The 16,805-nt window shown below is 42.5% G+C and overlaps 1 pseudogene; it reads right to left on the bottom strand.

Annotated features, from left to right (window-relative positions):
- Positions 1–1,126: 1,126 nt before the first annotated feature.
- On the bottom strand, positions 1,127–6,175 carry LOC135933503 (ryanodine receptor 2-like; annotated as a pseudogene).
- Positions 6,176–16,805: the final 10,630 nt, after the last annotated feature.

The raw sequence follows: 16,805 nt of genomic DNA, 5'->3' as shown, positions 1-16,805 counted from the left end.
GATAGGGTGGGGCTAGGTTTCACTATGGGTTCACCCTCAACCTTGGCTGATTGGCTGACAGTTTGCAAAAACTGTGTTTCTATACAAAGCCAAATTAAAATAAAATGTGTATGTAAGTCACCCACTTAGCATTATTTACTGCTCTTCACTGAGCAAGTGTCCTCTGCTAGGCAACCATTTGAATTACAGAAAATGTCTGTGCAATGAGATTAATAGCAAGCTGAAGTGCTCCTCTAGATCTGGTTACAGTTATATTTATGCTCTATGTTGTTCTGTGGTGTTCCCACCTGTTCCTGTGGGGGAGATCTGAACTCTTTGGTCTTCTTGGCAGTAAGGGCTGCAGACATGTTGAGTGCCAGCATCACCTCATTGTAACGAAATCGTTGGTTTTCTTGGAGACAAGCCACAAAGTCATCAGAGAAGGCCACCACTGCCTCAATACGATGGCGCACCTGACAGTCACACAGGTACTGCAGCACATGACACATCTACACACACACACACACACACACACACACACACACACACACACACACACACACACACACACACACACACACAAACAAAATTAAATGGTTTAAAGAAGAAATTTTAAAAAACTGCACGTAGTGGCCATTAGGAAATCTCTTTCTAAAGCGATTTCGATATTAGGGGAAAGTTCTCATTCTGTGAAAAATGCCAAATTATACTGTTCCCTATCTATAATTGTAGGATTTCAACCCTCAACCTAAGTCAAGACCATGCATGACCCTACAAAACTGACAGATGACGCCAATGCAGAAATCCTGCACAAATGAATTGGTGCCATTACATCAGTAAAAAGCTTGTTTAAATCTCGGTACAAGAATGTCTCGTTTCTGTTTTTTATGGTAAGTATGATAGGAATTTTACCAGAAATACCAGGTCTTCCTCGGACTCGAGATTTCTTTGCATGCACATGGAGGGTCCTAGTTACTAGTTGCAATAACTATAATAATCCCAACTGAAATATAAACAGAATATGACCTTTACCTTAGCAAACAAAAATGGTAAACAACAGTGAAATTCTATATAAGAAATGCATTTCCAAACTGGAAGCTTCTACTGAGTGTCACCTGGAGTTTTACAGGCTCTGGCAGCTTTATCTCTAACAGTCCTTCTTTGGGGACATTCAGCACTCCCTCCTTTCCTCCTCCTTCGGCTTCACCCTTCTTTAGCACCTCCAACTCCATGAAAAGTGCATCCTGCTCATTGCGTCGTTCACAGAACACAGAAGGTTCAATCAGTCGGAGGATATTCTTCAGATCTCCGTTTTGGAAAACGCCCATGATGAGCATAGTATATAACAGCTTGATGAGTGGAACAAATAGAAACTCGGTGCTTCCTCCTACTGGGTCCCGTACGTGCATGCTTCCCTCCCGTACTGCCTCTGTCAACATCTCAATGGTTTTAACTTTCAGTATACCTAAGGGGAATTCAGGGCTGTACTGGAAACAATCTCCTGATCCACTGTTGCCGTTGTTAAAGCACGATGGTCCGGGCCTGGAAACAAAATTTGGGGATGTGAAGTGCATTCTGGGTCTCAAAGAGGTGCTGAGTCCAATGCCTGGCAGGCCATGTTTCTTCTTTTCATTTGGAAACAGAGAGATGCTCTTTGTGTCATTCGTCATGGGAACAATGTACTCATGAGGCGAGCAGTAGCATAGCTGCTCAGGTGGATGTCGATGAGGAGGTCATAGTAGCCAGCACGAAGAAGACCTGTGAGTTTAGGACAGATGGAACAAGTTTGATGTCTATCCTGTAACATTTATATGCTTCTTTATCATGTTCAGTTCTATTGCACATATTAAGTCTTCTTATGTTTATTGTTTTATGGACTATCTAAGGTGCCAAGGTCAAAAAATGAAATGAAATGAAAAAAAACTACATTATTCATATTCTTAACCAGCTGTCCGATTAAGAGTTGTGGTTTTACTCAGACAGTTGGAACAGTATTTTATAAGGCTAACGCTGAGAAACAGACATAGATTTAAAAAAAACATACAAGACTTTCTATAAAGTAGGTTTACTATATAGAAAATTGAGAATGAGAATATGCTTTATATGCTGTGTGTCTATTACCTGGCATATATTTATTCTCTATAGCGTAAAGGAGCTGTGCCTCATCCACGTGGGAGCAGAGGGCATGAGCTACTCGGTTGTTTCCCAGAGCACAGACTCTGACAGCACTGACTGATAAAGATCTCGCTTCCTGAGGTCTGAGTCCAGCTTTGCAGCTCCAGCCAGGTCACATGACACAGGGGTGCGCTCTGATGTGAACATGGCCTTACCACTACATCAGGTGAGTTTTTCACTGTGCAGTGACACAAAACTCATTTAACAACACAAACTATTTAAAAAATGCTTTTTAAAATGATGTAGGCCGATCAAGGCAATGTTACAGATTCAGTAAGAACGGAAGTTTATCGTAATCCTTCAAATATGCAGGCCGTCACACTAACACAGCTGCTTATGTCCAGCATAGTTCTGTTATTATCAATTGGATTCAAAACGCGACCAGTTTAATGTCTTAAACTAAACTGGCATTAAAGTTTCAATGAACTAAAGTGGTCCCCCTGAGTCAGCACCCAGTGTCTTTGAAAAATGTGGCCATAAATACGAGTGTTGCTAGGATCTTAAAACACTGGGGCTAAATCCAGACCTGAAATCTTTGGAAGTTTCACTCAGTAACAGCACCTTTTTAATATTATTGGCTATATTTTATAGACACATTTATATGAAATGTCAAACAATCACAGAGTGATACTGAACTAAACAATCAATGCAATTTGAGTTGTTCTTGTTTGTTCTTTATATTGGATTTATCGTAAGCAGCGGGAGTAAACGCTAAAGCCAAAATAGTAAAAATATGAATGAATCTCTGCTCTTACAGCTTTTATTGTGCCATAATGTCTCCTTTGAAACTGTCCTCTTGCTCGTCTATTGGATGCTCACCTCTTCTTCACCTTTCCTCTTCCTTTCACCAAACTGCTGCACTCTTGTTCGCTGCTCTCGCCTCCTGTTCTGGTTATAATTAGAATGCAGTCAGCATGTGCCAAACAAACTCCCCCCAAATCTATCCTGTTTGATATGATGATGAGGTTTTTGACATCTTATTTATGCACTTATTTAATACACTGTATCGATCAATTAGTAAACAAATATCAGACTGTAGAAAAGCAAATAATAATGCACTGAGCAAGTTCATGCCATAAGAGCTAAATGGCCATCAAAGAAAATCCTGAATGCCTAATACAGGACAGACCAAAATTTAATGCAGCCACAGATCCACATCAGTCAGCTTTCTGCACTTTCCACCTGATCACATCTGTCTTCAAAGTCATGTCACTTCCTCTTTGGGTCATTTATGTTTACTTTTACATTTGCAGTGACAATAACTTTAGTGACATAGTGCATACATTATTTCCTATGGACTGCTGGGTTATCTTGGTTTATTTAAGTTAGTATTTTTAAAGGTGCAGTCAGTCATTTTTTAGGTTACTTGATAGAAAAAAGGATCTTGTACTCAAAAACATCCATAGAATAGTGGATAACAATGACACATTGTTAAACGTGTCAATTCCTCATTCTTTAAGCATTACTCATCCTTAGTATGTCATTTATAAATACAGATATACATTCTTAGTAAAAAAAAACACTTCTGAGCCTGATCTCCTTACTCCAAGGAGCTTTTCTGAGTTATCATTGTACCAGAGGAGCAGGGCAACCACTGCTTCTTTCATTTCACCTGAGTTCACCTGTGGAAAAGCACAGCGCCGAATCCCCTGAATATTTCTTTGAATTCAGGAGGACTTGGGAACTAATCTTGAGTGATTACTGACTTATCTGACTAAAGCTAATGAACCAGAGAAATTCTAAAATCTTAAACATCCCAGGGATGTCTGAATTTGTGTCTGCACCTTCACACTCCAGATGTGAAGGATCATACCTGTTTTACCTCCAGTGTTGTGCCAAAAAGTCATCGTTTGCCAAAAACTGATTTCCAATGTTTCCGTGTGTTTGTTATGTGTAATGTCTATACTTATATTGATAAATAGTCTTTAGTGAACCGGAAACACTAGCCGGCAGGCTAGGCTAAAGCTAACGCTGCGGCCTGGCCTGCCAGGAAAAGTGGGAGTTGTAAAACACACGGCTCAGACGCCAAAACACACTTGGGAATGTTCACGTGTTGACAATATGTGATTAGAAAATGAATTAAGAAAAATTGAAAGTGCTGCCAGGCTGGGGAATCGATCCCGTCCCTCCCGCTTCCAAACCGGAAACACTAGCCGAAAGGCTAAGCTAATGCTGAACCTGCAGCCTGGCCTGCGAGCGAAGTGGGAGTTGTAAAGCACACGGCTAAGACGCGAAAACACAATTGGGAATGTTCACGTGTTGACAATGTGATTACAAAATGAATTAAGAAAAAAAATTACTTGGTGCCACGCTGGGGAAACGATCCCGTCCCTCCAGCTCCCAAACCGGAAACATTAGCCGGTTGAAATGTACATTGTGCCTGGGTTTAGAGTGTCTGGAAGAGAGTCCTGTCTCAGTCAATTATAGATGATGTGAGAGGGCGGGTGTGTGTGTGTTTAGGGCCCGGATGGCTTGGGGATAGAAGTTCCTCTTGAGTCTCTCTGTCCTTGCCCGGATGATGTGGAACCTTCTACCGGATTGCAGAAGTTGGAACAGTTTGTTGCCAGGATGGGACGGGTCCTTCAGTATCTGCGCTGCTCTAGTCCGGCATCTCCTGGTGTAGGTGTCCTGAAGCGGGGGGGAGAGCAAACCTGCAGCAGCATTCTGCTGTATGGATCACTCTCTGGAGAGCTTTTTGGTCCTTAACACAGCTGTTCCCAAACCAGGATGTGATGTTCTGTGTGAGGATGCTCTCCACAGCGCCTGTATAGAAAGTCCTGAGGATCTTTGGAGAGACCCTGAACTTCCTCAGTTGTCGTAGGTGGTACAGGCGCTGCCTAGCCTTTTTGGTCTGGACCTGAATGTGGGCAGCCCATGTCAGGTCTGAGGAGATGTGGACACCAAGATACTTGAAGGACTGCACCCTCTCCACTGGAGCTCCATTGATAATAATGGGCTTGTAGTCTCTGTGCTGACTCCTTCTGAAGTCCACCACCAGCTCCTTGGTCTTGCCAACGTTCAGCTGGAGATGGTTGTCCTGGCACCATGATGCCAGATTCTTCACTTCGTCCATGTAGGCCGCCTCATCGCTGTTGGAGATGGCACCCAACACCACTGTGTCGTCAGCAAACTTCACAATGGTGTTGGAGCCGTGGGTGGCCACACAGTCTGAAGTGTAAAGGGAGTAGAGCAGTGGCGAGAGGACACATCCCTGTGGTGCTCCTGTGTTGATGGTGATGCTGTTAGAGATGCACCTACCCACCCTCACCACCTGAGTTCTGCCAGTGAGGAAGTCCAACACCCACGCACACAGACGGCTGTTGAGTCCCAGATCCCTCAGCTTTGTGAACAGTCTGCTGGGCACTATTGTGTTAAACGCTGAACTGTAATCAGCAAACAGCATTCTCACATAGTTACCCTGTTTCTTGTCCACGTGGCTGAGGGTGGTGTGCAGGACGTGGGCGATGGCGTCCTCAGTGGATCTGTTGAGTCGGTAGGCGAACTGGAGCGGATCTGTGGTGTCTGGGATGGAGGAGGAGATGATGTTCTTCAGCAGCCTCTCAAACACCTTCATTACTACCGAGGTCAGCGCAACTGGCCGGTAATCGTTCAGGGATGAGGGTTTGCTGTTCTTGGGCACAGGGATGATGGTGGATCTTTTGAAGCATGTGGGGACCACAGACTTCGCCAGGGACTCGTTGAAGATGGAAGTGAACACACCTGCTAGCTGGTCAGCACAGCAGCGCAGCAGACAGCCGGTGATGCCGTCTGGCCCCGCCGCTTTCCTTGTGTTCACTCTCCTCAATGCCGCTCGGACATCATGCTCCACGATGCTGGTCACCGGTCTCTCGCTGATGACATCACTGTCCTCAGTAGTCAGGCGGTAGATAGCATTAGCCACCTGGCTAACCTCGAAACGGGCGTAGAACTGGTTCAGCTCATTGGTGAATGCAGAGTCGGCGTTGATCGGCGCAGTGTCCCTGGGTTTGTAGTCCGTAATGGTGCGTAGTCCGTGCCACATACTCCGTGTGTCGCCCTGGTGGAAGCGGGACTCCACACGCTCCCGGTACCGGCGTTTGGCATCTCTCACCGCACGCCGTATGAGGCCGCTTTGTAGGCGCTCATATCGCCAGTGGCGAGACCCGCGTTGTAGGTGGCGGTCCTGGCGTTCACTGCAGTGCGGATCGATCTGTCCACCCACGGTTTCTGGTTTGGGAATGTGGTGACTCTCGCAGTGGGGATAATCTCCTCCGCTAGCATATTGACGAAGCATACTGCTACTTCCGTAAACTCGTTGATGTTGACTGTACATGCTCTGAACATGTCCCAGTCTATGTCATTGAGTGCGTCTGATTGGGCAGACCAACGTTTCACCTCCCTCGTGGTTACTTCTTCCCTCTGTATGTTTTGTTTATACTGGGGAATGAGGAAGATGGCGTTGTGGTCAGACTTCCCAAAAGCCGGGTGTGAGACAGCTTTGTAGCCTTGCTTGTATGGCGTGTAGCAGTGGTCCAAAATTCGATCCCCCCTCGTTGGACACGAGACATGCTGGTACAAGTTCGGAATGACTTGTCCGAGGTTCGCTTTATTAAAGTCTCCTGCTACAATGAGGGCTGCGATCGGATCCTTGTTTTGAAGCGAACTCAGCACATCATGTAATTCGGACAAAGCCATACCTGTGTCCGCTTGGGGTGGGATGTAGACCACCGTGGCGATGACCGAGGTGAACTCACGGGGCAGATAGAAAGGGCGGCACTTAATGCTCAGGAATTCCAGATGTGGCGAGCAGCTGCTGGAAAGAGTAGAAATGCTCCTGGCATCACACCACTTTCTGTTTACCATGAAGCACACTCCTCCACCTTTGGTTTTGTTCGACTCTGCCGTTCTGTCCGTGCGGAGCACAAAGAATGAATCCGACAGAGTTACGGCCTGGTCCGGCACGGTGGGGGTCAGCCATGTCTCCGTGAAGCACAGAATGTTGCAGTCCCTCATGTCACGTTGGAAGGTGACTCTTGCTCTTAGGTCATCGAGCTTGTTCTCCAGCGATTGTACGTTGGCCAGTAGGATACTGGGCAGTGGTGCGCAATGCGCCTGCTGTCTCAGTCTGTTCCTAATGCCAGCGCGTTTCCCCCGGCACTTCTTTGTTCTACGCCTCGGATAAGCAGCCCGTCCTTTGTTGTTCTCCGCGCTGCGTAGAATCTCTGGTGGCCAGGATGGGTCGGGTTTAAAAGTGTCCAAGATTAGATGTGCAACCTTGTCACCGATGTTTACAAGTGATCTGCTGTCGTATACTATAAAACTAGAGGATTTTGGAATGTAAACTAGAGCAAAAAATAAGTAAAAACGAGAAAAGTGGATAGTCGGAGCGGAGCGGTCAGGAAGGCGTCTGGACGTGGCCGCGCCATCTTACAACAGATACAATGACATTGAATAATTGAACAAGGACATTAAACATATTATAAACATTTGTAGTTTTTAAAGCTTTTTTGTTGTGAGAGGAGCAAATTGTATTCACATAGAGTTCAATTTCTTTCCTAAAAGTGAGAAAGTGAGGTTTCTTGCTTGAGAACTTACATTTATGGATATGGTATTTGGCGAGGAGTAAAATCAGATTACAAACTCTACGTAGAGGTACAAGACCAGAATAGATGTGAGCAGGTCTCTGGGGCGATCTTACAGAAGGAGCAAAGAGTATCTATATATTTAGGAAGAGGCCTGATGTTCTGGAGAAAGACTCAAGGGTGCTGATTGCAACTGAAACCTGAGAAACATCTTTAAGGAAGAGCACTGTGTCATCTGCCAGCTGACTGATAAAAATCTCTCTTCCTGAGGTCTGAGTCCAGCTTTGCAATGACAGCCAGGTCACATGACACAGGGGTGTGCTCTGATGTCAGCAGGCAGGTCAGTGGAGTGATGGATATATGCCAGTGAAACAGGAGGAGGCCTGAGAACAGACATCAGGCGTTACTAGCAGGACAAAGTTTCATGTAGTACTTGAAGGAGTCATCACAGCCAATCAGTTCTCAGGAAAATGGAACATCACATAAATATTTCTCTTCTTTGATTTTCATCAACGTATTTCCTTTGATAGATTTTCTGTCAATACTTCTGCCTGATTAGAAGCTCATAGGCAGTTCCTGTCACTCTACAATAAAACAATGTAAAGGCTGCCCTCTCTGCCCTCCCACTAGCTGACCTAACTGACACAAGTAAACTGTGCTAAGATACCCTACATGGACTAAGGTTCTTGGCCACATACATATAGATTTGCTTGGCTGTAGAAATCTATGCCATGAAGCTCCCAGCGCACATTTTTTTTTTTTTTTTTTTCTTTTTTTTAACCTGTCCCGTTTGGTTCTTTTGCCATCAGAATTATTGTCTAAAGGCGAAGAAAGATGCCCAACGGATTTACTTTACCAAATGGACCATCCCAGCCTTGCCGTAATGGTCCATTTGATTCAACTTTTTATTGTTTATTTTATTTTCACTTGCTGAATACGGGACAGACTTGACTGGAGGAGAGAATGTGGAGAAAGAAAGAGGGAAAGAAAAAAACCTAAGAAGAGGGACGGGGAAAAAGGGCAAAAAACAAAAACCAACAGAATAAGCAGACAAAAAATACATATGTCGATCACCTGGATCACCTGTTGAGAAAGAAAAAAGAAAGCAAGCAGAAGAAAACGAGAGTAATAAACAAGATCACAATGATATATGAGAATATGACAGTAAATACTAAATATTAAACATTATTGTGCAGCACGTGAGATCGACAGCGCACAGTGTGCTTTGAGGTAAGAGCCAAAAAGGGTGTAATTTGTGTGTGTGATCACCCGTGTGTACACCTGTGAGCATGAACGCGCTTGTTTTTAAAAGGTTCCTTCATGTAATGATCTGCTAGAGGGTGTGGGGGGCCACTGCCCCGACCTCCAGGGCATGAAGCAGGTATGGAGGAGATCAAGACTCCAGACATCCAGAGGCCCCCAGAACACAAGAGACCAAGGAAGACCAACAGAGGGGCAGCCGCGCCACTATCCCAGAAAGAGCTGAGGAGAGTCCCAGATGAGGGGTCACTCAGCAGCCGCGGAGCAGAAGCCAGGGGGGGTTGCAGTGACGTGCCCGTGAGCTCCGCCGGCAGCCAGCTGTGCCTGAGTGGCCGAGCCCCGGGCCGTGAGGCCGAGGGCACCCCATCCCCAAAGTGGCCCGAGCGAGCCCCAGGCTCCAGGCCCCAATAAGCAGCCGCCAAGGAGTGAGCCGGTGGGTACCTGGGCGCCCACCCCCGGAGACAGAGAACCACCAACGCACCGATGTCTGAGGGCGTCCGCCACCGGCAGGGGAAGTGGTGGGGGGAGATGGGCCTCCAAACCTTGGAGGGCCTGAGATGTCCTCAGAGAGGTGGCGTCTGATACCCAACCTGACATATAGACACAGACAAACAGGCACACACAGATACAAACATCTATTCCCACCCTCATGCTCTCATATACAATTGCTCAACACTCACCCAACGTGGAGACAGACATAGAGAGACGCTGTACACACAATCACACTCCCCAAGCGTACTCTAAGCCCCGAGTCTAGGTACCCTTGCCCCTGGAGGGGGAAACTGCACCCAGACTCAGGTGGTGTAACCCTTTTCCCTGCGGTGGGGAGAAGCAGACCGCCCCGACTCCGCAGCAGCAGGGAGGCCCCATACACCAGACCCCAGTCGGACGGCCAACTCCTCCTCCTAGCCCCCCTGCTCCAGCAGGCCGCAGAGAACGGGGGTGTAGGAAGACTCCAAACCTCCCTCCACCCGCTCATATGTACTGTTGATGTATGTGTGTTCTAAGGTGCATTTAAAACCCAGGAGGGCATGGAGCCACCTGCCAGAGCAGCAGGTAAGCATATAGCCCCTCCTGCTAGCCCTCAATGTCTACATGTATTTAAAATTGAGAGGTGGGCAACGACGCCAGGGGTGAGGTGTACACCCTGATGGTAGTTTGGAATCCGTGTAGCGTGCCCACCTCCAAGATCCTATATGTATGTGTAATGAGAGTGTGAGTAATGTGAATGTCTAAGTTGTGGGATAAAATTGAGGCAGAGGCAGCCAGAAGGGGACAGAGGGGGGGGATGTCTCCTCTGCACCCTGGTGACACACCCCTACCCCAAGGCCCTGCATGTGTGGGTGATTGTGGTGGAGCGGGAAGAGGGAGGCCGCTGGAGATGGGGAGGGAAGGAAGGGAGGGGCAAGTGACCCCTCCCTGGGGCCAGCTCCCCCGCTGACCCCAGTAGGCACCCCAGCGCACATTTTTGATGCTTCTGTCTGTGGCAGAAGGGATTTGGAGCTCTGCAGAGCCTTGGTGACTTTTTTTTTCCCCCAACAATATCTTTATTATTTTTTACATTTTAGTGATTTACAAACAGTCCAACACTCTAAATACTACATGAACATACACTCCTCCAGACAACAAACAGAAAACAAAAAAGTCATCAGATTTATCACTCCATTAAAGGCCTAAATTTGTCATTATCCCAAATCAAATGTCATTGTCCTCAGTCCTCGTCCTCCTCAGATAATACAAATCCTTCTACAAAGTTCACAAATGGTCTCCATACCTTCTCAAAAACATCCAATTTCCTTTTCAGTATACATGTTATCCGCTCCAATGGCAAAGCCACCATCATTTGTTTTATCCACTGTGTGATACTCGGTTCCCTTGTTTCTTTCCATTTTAGTGCAATTAATCTTTTTGCTTGTAACAAACCCATATCAATAAACATTCTGTCACTTTTTGTGTACCTCATGTTTTCTGGGTACAATCCCAAAATAAGGAAGCCAGGATCCAAAACAACCTCTTTGGATAATATTTGTTTCATAGTTTGTGTTACTGCAACCCAAAAGGATCCTATCTTCCTGCAATCCCAAATACAATGCCAAAAATTACCTTTATCTTCATTACATTTATTACAAGTGTCTGGAATATTAGAGTTGTACTTATTTAATTTTTCCGGAGTAATATATATTCGCATTAACCATTTGTATTGCAACAACCTTAGTCTAGAATTAATTGTTTGTTTATGAGCTTTTGTGCAAACCAATTCCCATTGTTCCATGGATATGTCCTTTTTTAAATCATTTTTCCAGGCGTTCAACCTTCCTAACGAATTGTCAGATGCTTTGGACCTAATTAATTTATATATTTCTGATATTGCCCCTTTTTTTGAACTGCTTTTGCTAATTATGTCTTCCAATTCTGATTTTGGTGGTTTAGTGCAGTTATTATTTTGTTTTGCTCGAATGTAACTTCTAATTTGGAGATATTTGAAAAATTGCTTTCTATCTATATTATATTTATGTCTAAGCATATCAAAGGACATCATATCTTGAGAGTCTGTTGTATACAAATCTTGGATTTTTTGGAGTCCTTTAATTGACCATTGTCTAAAAACTTTATCCTCTCTTCCTGGTCTGAAATCCTGGTTTCCCCACATCGGTGTAAACTGTGACAATACATCAGGTTCCTTCATATATCTTTTTACATCATACAACACTTTGACCATGTTCTTTACCATTGGATTTTTTGCCTTTTTAATCAAGTTTACTGCTGTGTCTGAGAAAAAAATATAAAGGTAAAGGTGGATGTAAATTAATACTTTCCATCTCTGTCCATTGTGGGGCGTTATTTAAGTCAAAATAGTATCTTATAGACCTGATTTGACATGCCCAGTAATACCACTCAATATTTGGACACATGACACCACCCTCGTTGTATGGTAGATGTAGCAACGACAATCTTATCCTGGGTCTCCCATTTTTCCATAAGAAACCGAGAACAAGCTTTTTGATCCTGCTAAACCAATCAACAGGAGGCGGCAGGGGGATGTTCTGATACGCATAAAGCACCTTTGGCAGTATACTCATTTTGTATATATTAATCCGACCAATTAAAGAAACTGGTAGAGATATGCATCTGTCCACTATCTCTGTTATTTCTTTAGAAAGTCTTTCATAGTTACTTTCCACGATCTCACTTAATTTGGACAAATCATTATTCCTAAATACATAAATTCCTTTACTGTCTTAAAATGAGATGTTACTATGGGTGGGTTTTTCCTTTCTTCTTCATTTAGTAATAAAACGGATGATTTAGATTTGTTAATGACATACCCTGATATATGATCAAACTCCCATATCAATCTGAGCAGAGCAGGTATAGATTCTTTTATCTTTGAAAGATATACTATTACATCGTCTGCGTACAGCGAGATCCTATGTTCTACTCCATTTACCATAATTCCTGTCAATGATAAACTCGAACGTACGGCTATAGCAAAGGGTTCCATAGCTGATATAAATAACAGTGGACTTATCGGTGAGCCTTGTGGACATCCCCGTTTCACCCTTATTGGTTTAGAGATATTTTTGTTTGTCAAGATTTCAGCAGTTGGATTTGAATGTAATAATTGTATCCATCTTCGAAACACATCTCCGTAACCAAATCTAGTCAGAACATCAAAAAGATAGGGCCACTCGACCCTATCGAATGCTTTTTCGGCATCCAGTGAGAGTAAGGCCCTCTCTGAAGAATTGTTTAGTCCCTCTATAATATTAAAGACTCTTCTTACATTATGCAAACCTTGGCGTCCCAATATAAAACCATTTTGATCTCTATGAATTACTGAGGGGAGAGTATCTTGCAGACGTGTTGCTAATATTTTACCCAACACCTTAAAATCAGAATTAAGTAAGCTTATCGGCCTCAAATTTTCACATTTATTACTCAGTTTTCCTGGTTTAGGTAACAAAATGATTAGTGAGCCTGTCATTGATTTAGGAAGATTTCCTTTACTTAATGATTCCTGATACATTTCCAATAATGGTTTCATTAATTTACTTTTAAGTTTTTTATAAAAATCTATTGGGAATCCATCTGGTCCAGCTTTTTTACCTGATCTCATATTGTTAATTGCCCTGCTTATTTCCTCTTCGGTGATTTCTGCATCTAATTGTTGTTTTACTTCGTCAGCAATAGTAGGAATATTTATTTTATCCAGAAACGCATTTCTGGAGTTTTGATCTGATCTATCCTGAGATTCATAAAGTTTTTCATAATAGTTTCTAAACTCCTTGTTTATTTCAATCGGATCCATTATCATTTCCCCTTTGCTGTTTATAATCGATGTTATATTTTTCTGCACTTCCAATTGTTTAATTTGCCATGCCAATATTTTTCCAGGTTTTTCTCCTTGTTCATAAAAAGACTGATTTAATCTCAAAATGTTCGAAGCTGCTCTATCTGCCGATTCTTTATTATATTGTGCTTTTAGTATTAGCAATTCTTTCTCTATTAATGGGTCTCTATTTTTGAATACTAGTTCCTCTAGTTTTTTAATTTTCTTTTCCATTTGCTGTCTTGTTTTGCATTTTTCTTTGAATTTCGATGAAGTATATGCAATCATAACTCCCCTTAAACATGCCTTAAATGCCTCCCACCTAATACTAGCTGATGTTTGTGAGCTATTTATGGTAAAATATTCATCTATTTCTTTTTCTACAAAAGTGAGGAATCCTTCATCATTCAGCCATTTCTGGTGTAAGCACCATCTATGTTCCATTGTTAAGTTGTTATGTGTATATATGATATTACAGGGAGCATGATCCGATATTAATATACTGTCATATGAACATGTCTTTATGTTTGATAGGAGGTTCGCTGATACCAAGAAATAGTCTATTCTGGAATATGTATTAAATGTTTTTGAATGGCATGAAAAAATTATATCATCAGGTTTTAACTGTCTCCAGATGTCAATCAAATGAAGTTCCTTCATAAAGTTAAGAATTGTCTTTCGGCTTTTGTTATGTGCCTGGTCAGTCCCTGTCAGTCTATCCTTACTGGGATCCAGAACACAATTCCAATCTCCTCCTATGATGCATTTTCCTTGGAGTGATGAAATTGTGAGAAAAAGATTAGTAAAAAATGTATCATCATCTGTATTTGGTCCATATACATTAATTAAGTTAATGGTTTCTTGTACAAGTGATCCCTGGATGATCAAATATGTACCAAATTTATCTTTAATTACATTTTTGACCTGGAAAGGTACTGATTTATGTATTAATGTGATTACTCCCCGAGCATTGGATCTAAATGGTGCTGCATACAACGAACCCTGCCACCTCCTGCCAACCTTAATATGTTCCTCCTCCAGCGAGTGCGTCTCCTGAAGAAAAACTATTTTAGCTTCCAGATCTTTCAGTTTGTTCATTACTTGCTTAATCTTTTTATTACTTTTTAGGCCTCTACAATTCCAAGAGGTACATTTAACTTCCAATTTCCGAGTCAACACACCTCACATGCATTGCTAAATGCTTAAACTTGTCTGAGAGTGCGAACAAAACAGAACACAAAACACAAACTTCAAATGAACAAACCATACAAAAGAAAAAACACAAAAAACCCCACCCACCCAGTTCCTGGGTAACCCATTCAAATGTTCTACTTCCAACTTTAACCATATACAGATCTCAGTTTTAAGATCTGCTAACTTAAAATGACTATGGCATTATGCCTGGCTCTTCCTTGCTCCCTGTATCCTTAATGAATCCTTTAGCTTTGCTAATATTCCACTGCCCCTCAATAATTAACTTCTTTAGTTTTCTTTTGTTTTCTTTAAACAAAAATAAATAAATAAATAAATAAATACAAAAAAAAAAGAAAAACAAAAGAGTAGAATAAAATAAAAATCGAAATTATTATTATTATATTTATTTCTGTCTAGTTATCCATGTAAGTGATTAAATACAAAAAAAATTATTAAATAATAAATAATTACAAATAAGTTAAAAGAAAAAACAAAACAAACAAAAAAAATCACTTTGTTCTTAGTTACCTTTTGCTTTGATGAAGTTAACTATATCCTTTTCCAAAATAAATTATTATTCCAGATTGCTAGACCTTATAATATCTTCCTCATTTCTTGCTCTCCTGGATCTTCTTTATGAAGCTTTGGACTTCTTCTGGCGTGTTAAATCTGTGGACTTGCTCCTTGTATGTTACTATCAGTTTAGCTGGTGGTACGATGCCACTTCTCAGTCCCATCTTCCAGAGTTGTTGTCGTACCTCTCCAAACTTCTTCTGTTGTTTGTGCACCTCTGTGGCGACGTCCTCATAGAATCTCACCCTTTTGTTCTTGTACAAAATATCCTTTTCCGATCTTGCTGCTCTGAGCACCATATCTTTCTGTTTATAGTTAAGAAAGCACATAATTAATGTTCTTGGAGGTTCCTCAGGCTTTCTTTTGGGGCCAATGCAGTGTGCTCTCTCGGTAACCAGAGGGCTCCTTGATGTGTTCAACTCCAATACGTCCGTTATCCAGTTTTCCAGGAATCCGCAGGTGTCCGCGCCCTCTTCTCCCTCTGGAACTCCAACCAACCTGAGGTTATTGCGTCGGGATCTGGTTTCCAAATCCACTAATTTATCCATCAGTTCCTTATTTTCTTTCTCTAATCTTGAAATGGTGGTCCCCATCACCACATGTTCATCTTCTACATTTGAAATGCGTTTCTCCGTCTGCTCTACTCTCCCCACACATTCAGATAATTTTTTCTGCATTTCATTCATGGCTGCCACAACCTCGTCTGCCTTGCTGGAAAACTTGGCCACTGCGCCCTCCAACTTGTCCCAAAGTGCAGTTTGCGTGTTTGCAGGTATTGAAAACAAGCTTGCAAACTCCTCTCGTATGGCACGCTGCAGCCTCTCCTCCATGTTGCCACTATCCCCGGGGCCGTGTTCACTCATGATGGCTGGCTTGTTAGCTGCGCAGGCCTCAGACGCGCTAGCTTCACCGCTAAACACTGATAACTTGGTTTGTGTGGTTGACTTAGTCTTCTCCTTGGTAGTTTTACCAGGTCCAGGCATCGTGGGTCTATAGCGTATTTCGTTTTCGTGTTTTGGAGCGTTTTTTACGGTGGCCCTGAAGTGCAAACCACAAAAACAAATCACAAAACGCACAACAAATTGAAAAGCGCAAAAACAAATTGAAAAGTGCAAAAACAAATTGAAAAGCGCAACAACAAATCACTTAACGCAAAAACAAATTGAAAAGCGCAACAACAAATCACTTAACGCAAAAACAAATAGAAAAGCGCAAAAACAAATTCACTTACCGCAAAAACAAATTCACTTAACGCAAAAACAAATTGAAAAGCGCAAAAACAAATCTCTTAACACAAAAACAAATTGAAAAGCGCAACAACAAATCACTTAACGCAAAAACAAATAGAAAAGCGCAAAAACAAATTCACTTACCGCAAAAACAAATTCACTTAACGCAAAAACAAATTGAAAAGCGCAAAAACAAATCTCTTAACACAAAAACAAATTGAAAAGCGCAAAAACAAATCTCTTAACACAAAAACAAATTGAAAAGCGCAAAAACAAATTCACTTACCGCAAAAACAAATTCACTTAACGCAAAAACAAATTGAAAAGCGCAAAAACAAATCTCTTAACGCAAAAACAAATTGAAAAGCGCAAAAACAAATTCACTAAACGCAAAAACAAATCACAAAACGCACAACAAATTGAAAAGCGCAAAAAAAAATTGAAAAGCGCAACAACAAAAACCAAACCGGAAGAGGTAGGTACCAATGCTGCAACAACAGGCAT

The sequence above is a fragment of the Pelmatolapia mariae genome, linkage group LG8 (genome assembly GCF_036321145.2).
Source record: "Pelmatolapia mariae isolate MD_Pm_ZW linkage group LG8, Pm_UMD_F_2, whole genome shotgun sequence".
Classification (NCBI taxonomy): Eukaryota; Metazoa; Chordata; class Actinopteri; order Cichliformes; family Cichlidae; genus Pelmatolapia; species Pelmatolapia mariae.
This window is presented reverse-complemented; position numbering and strand designations above follow the sequence as displayed.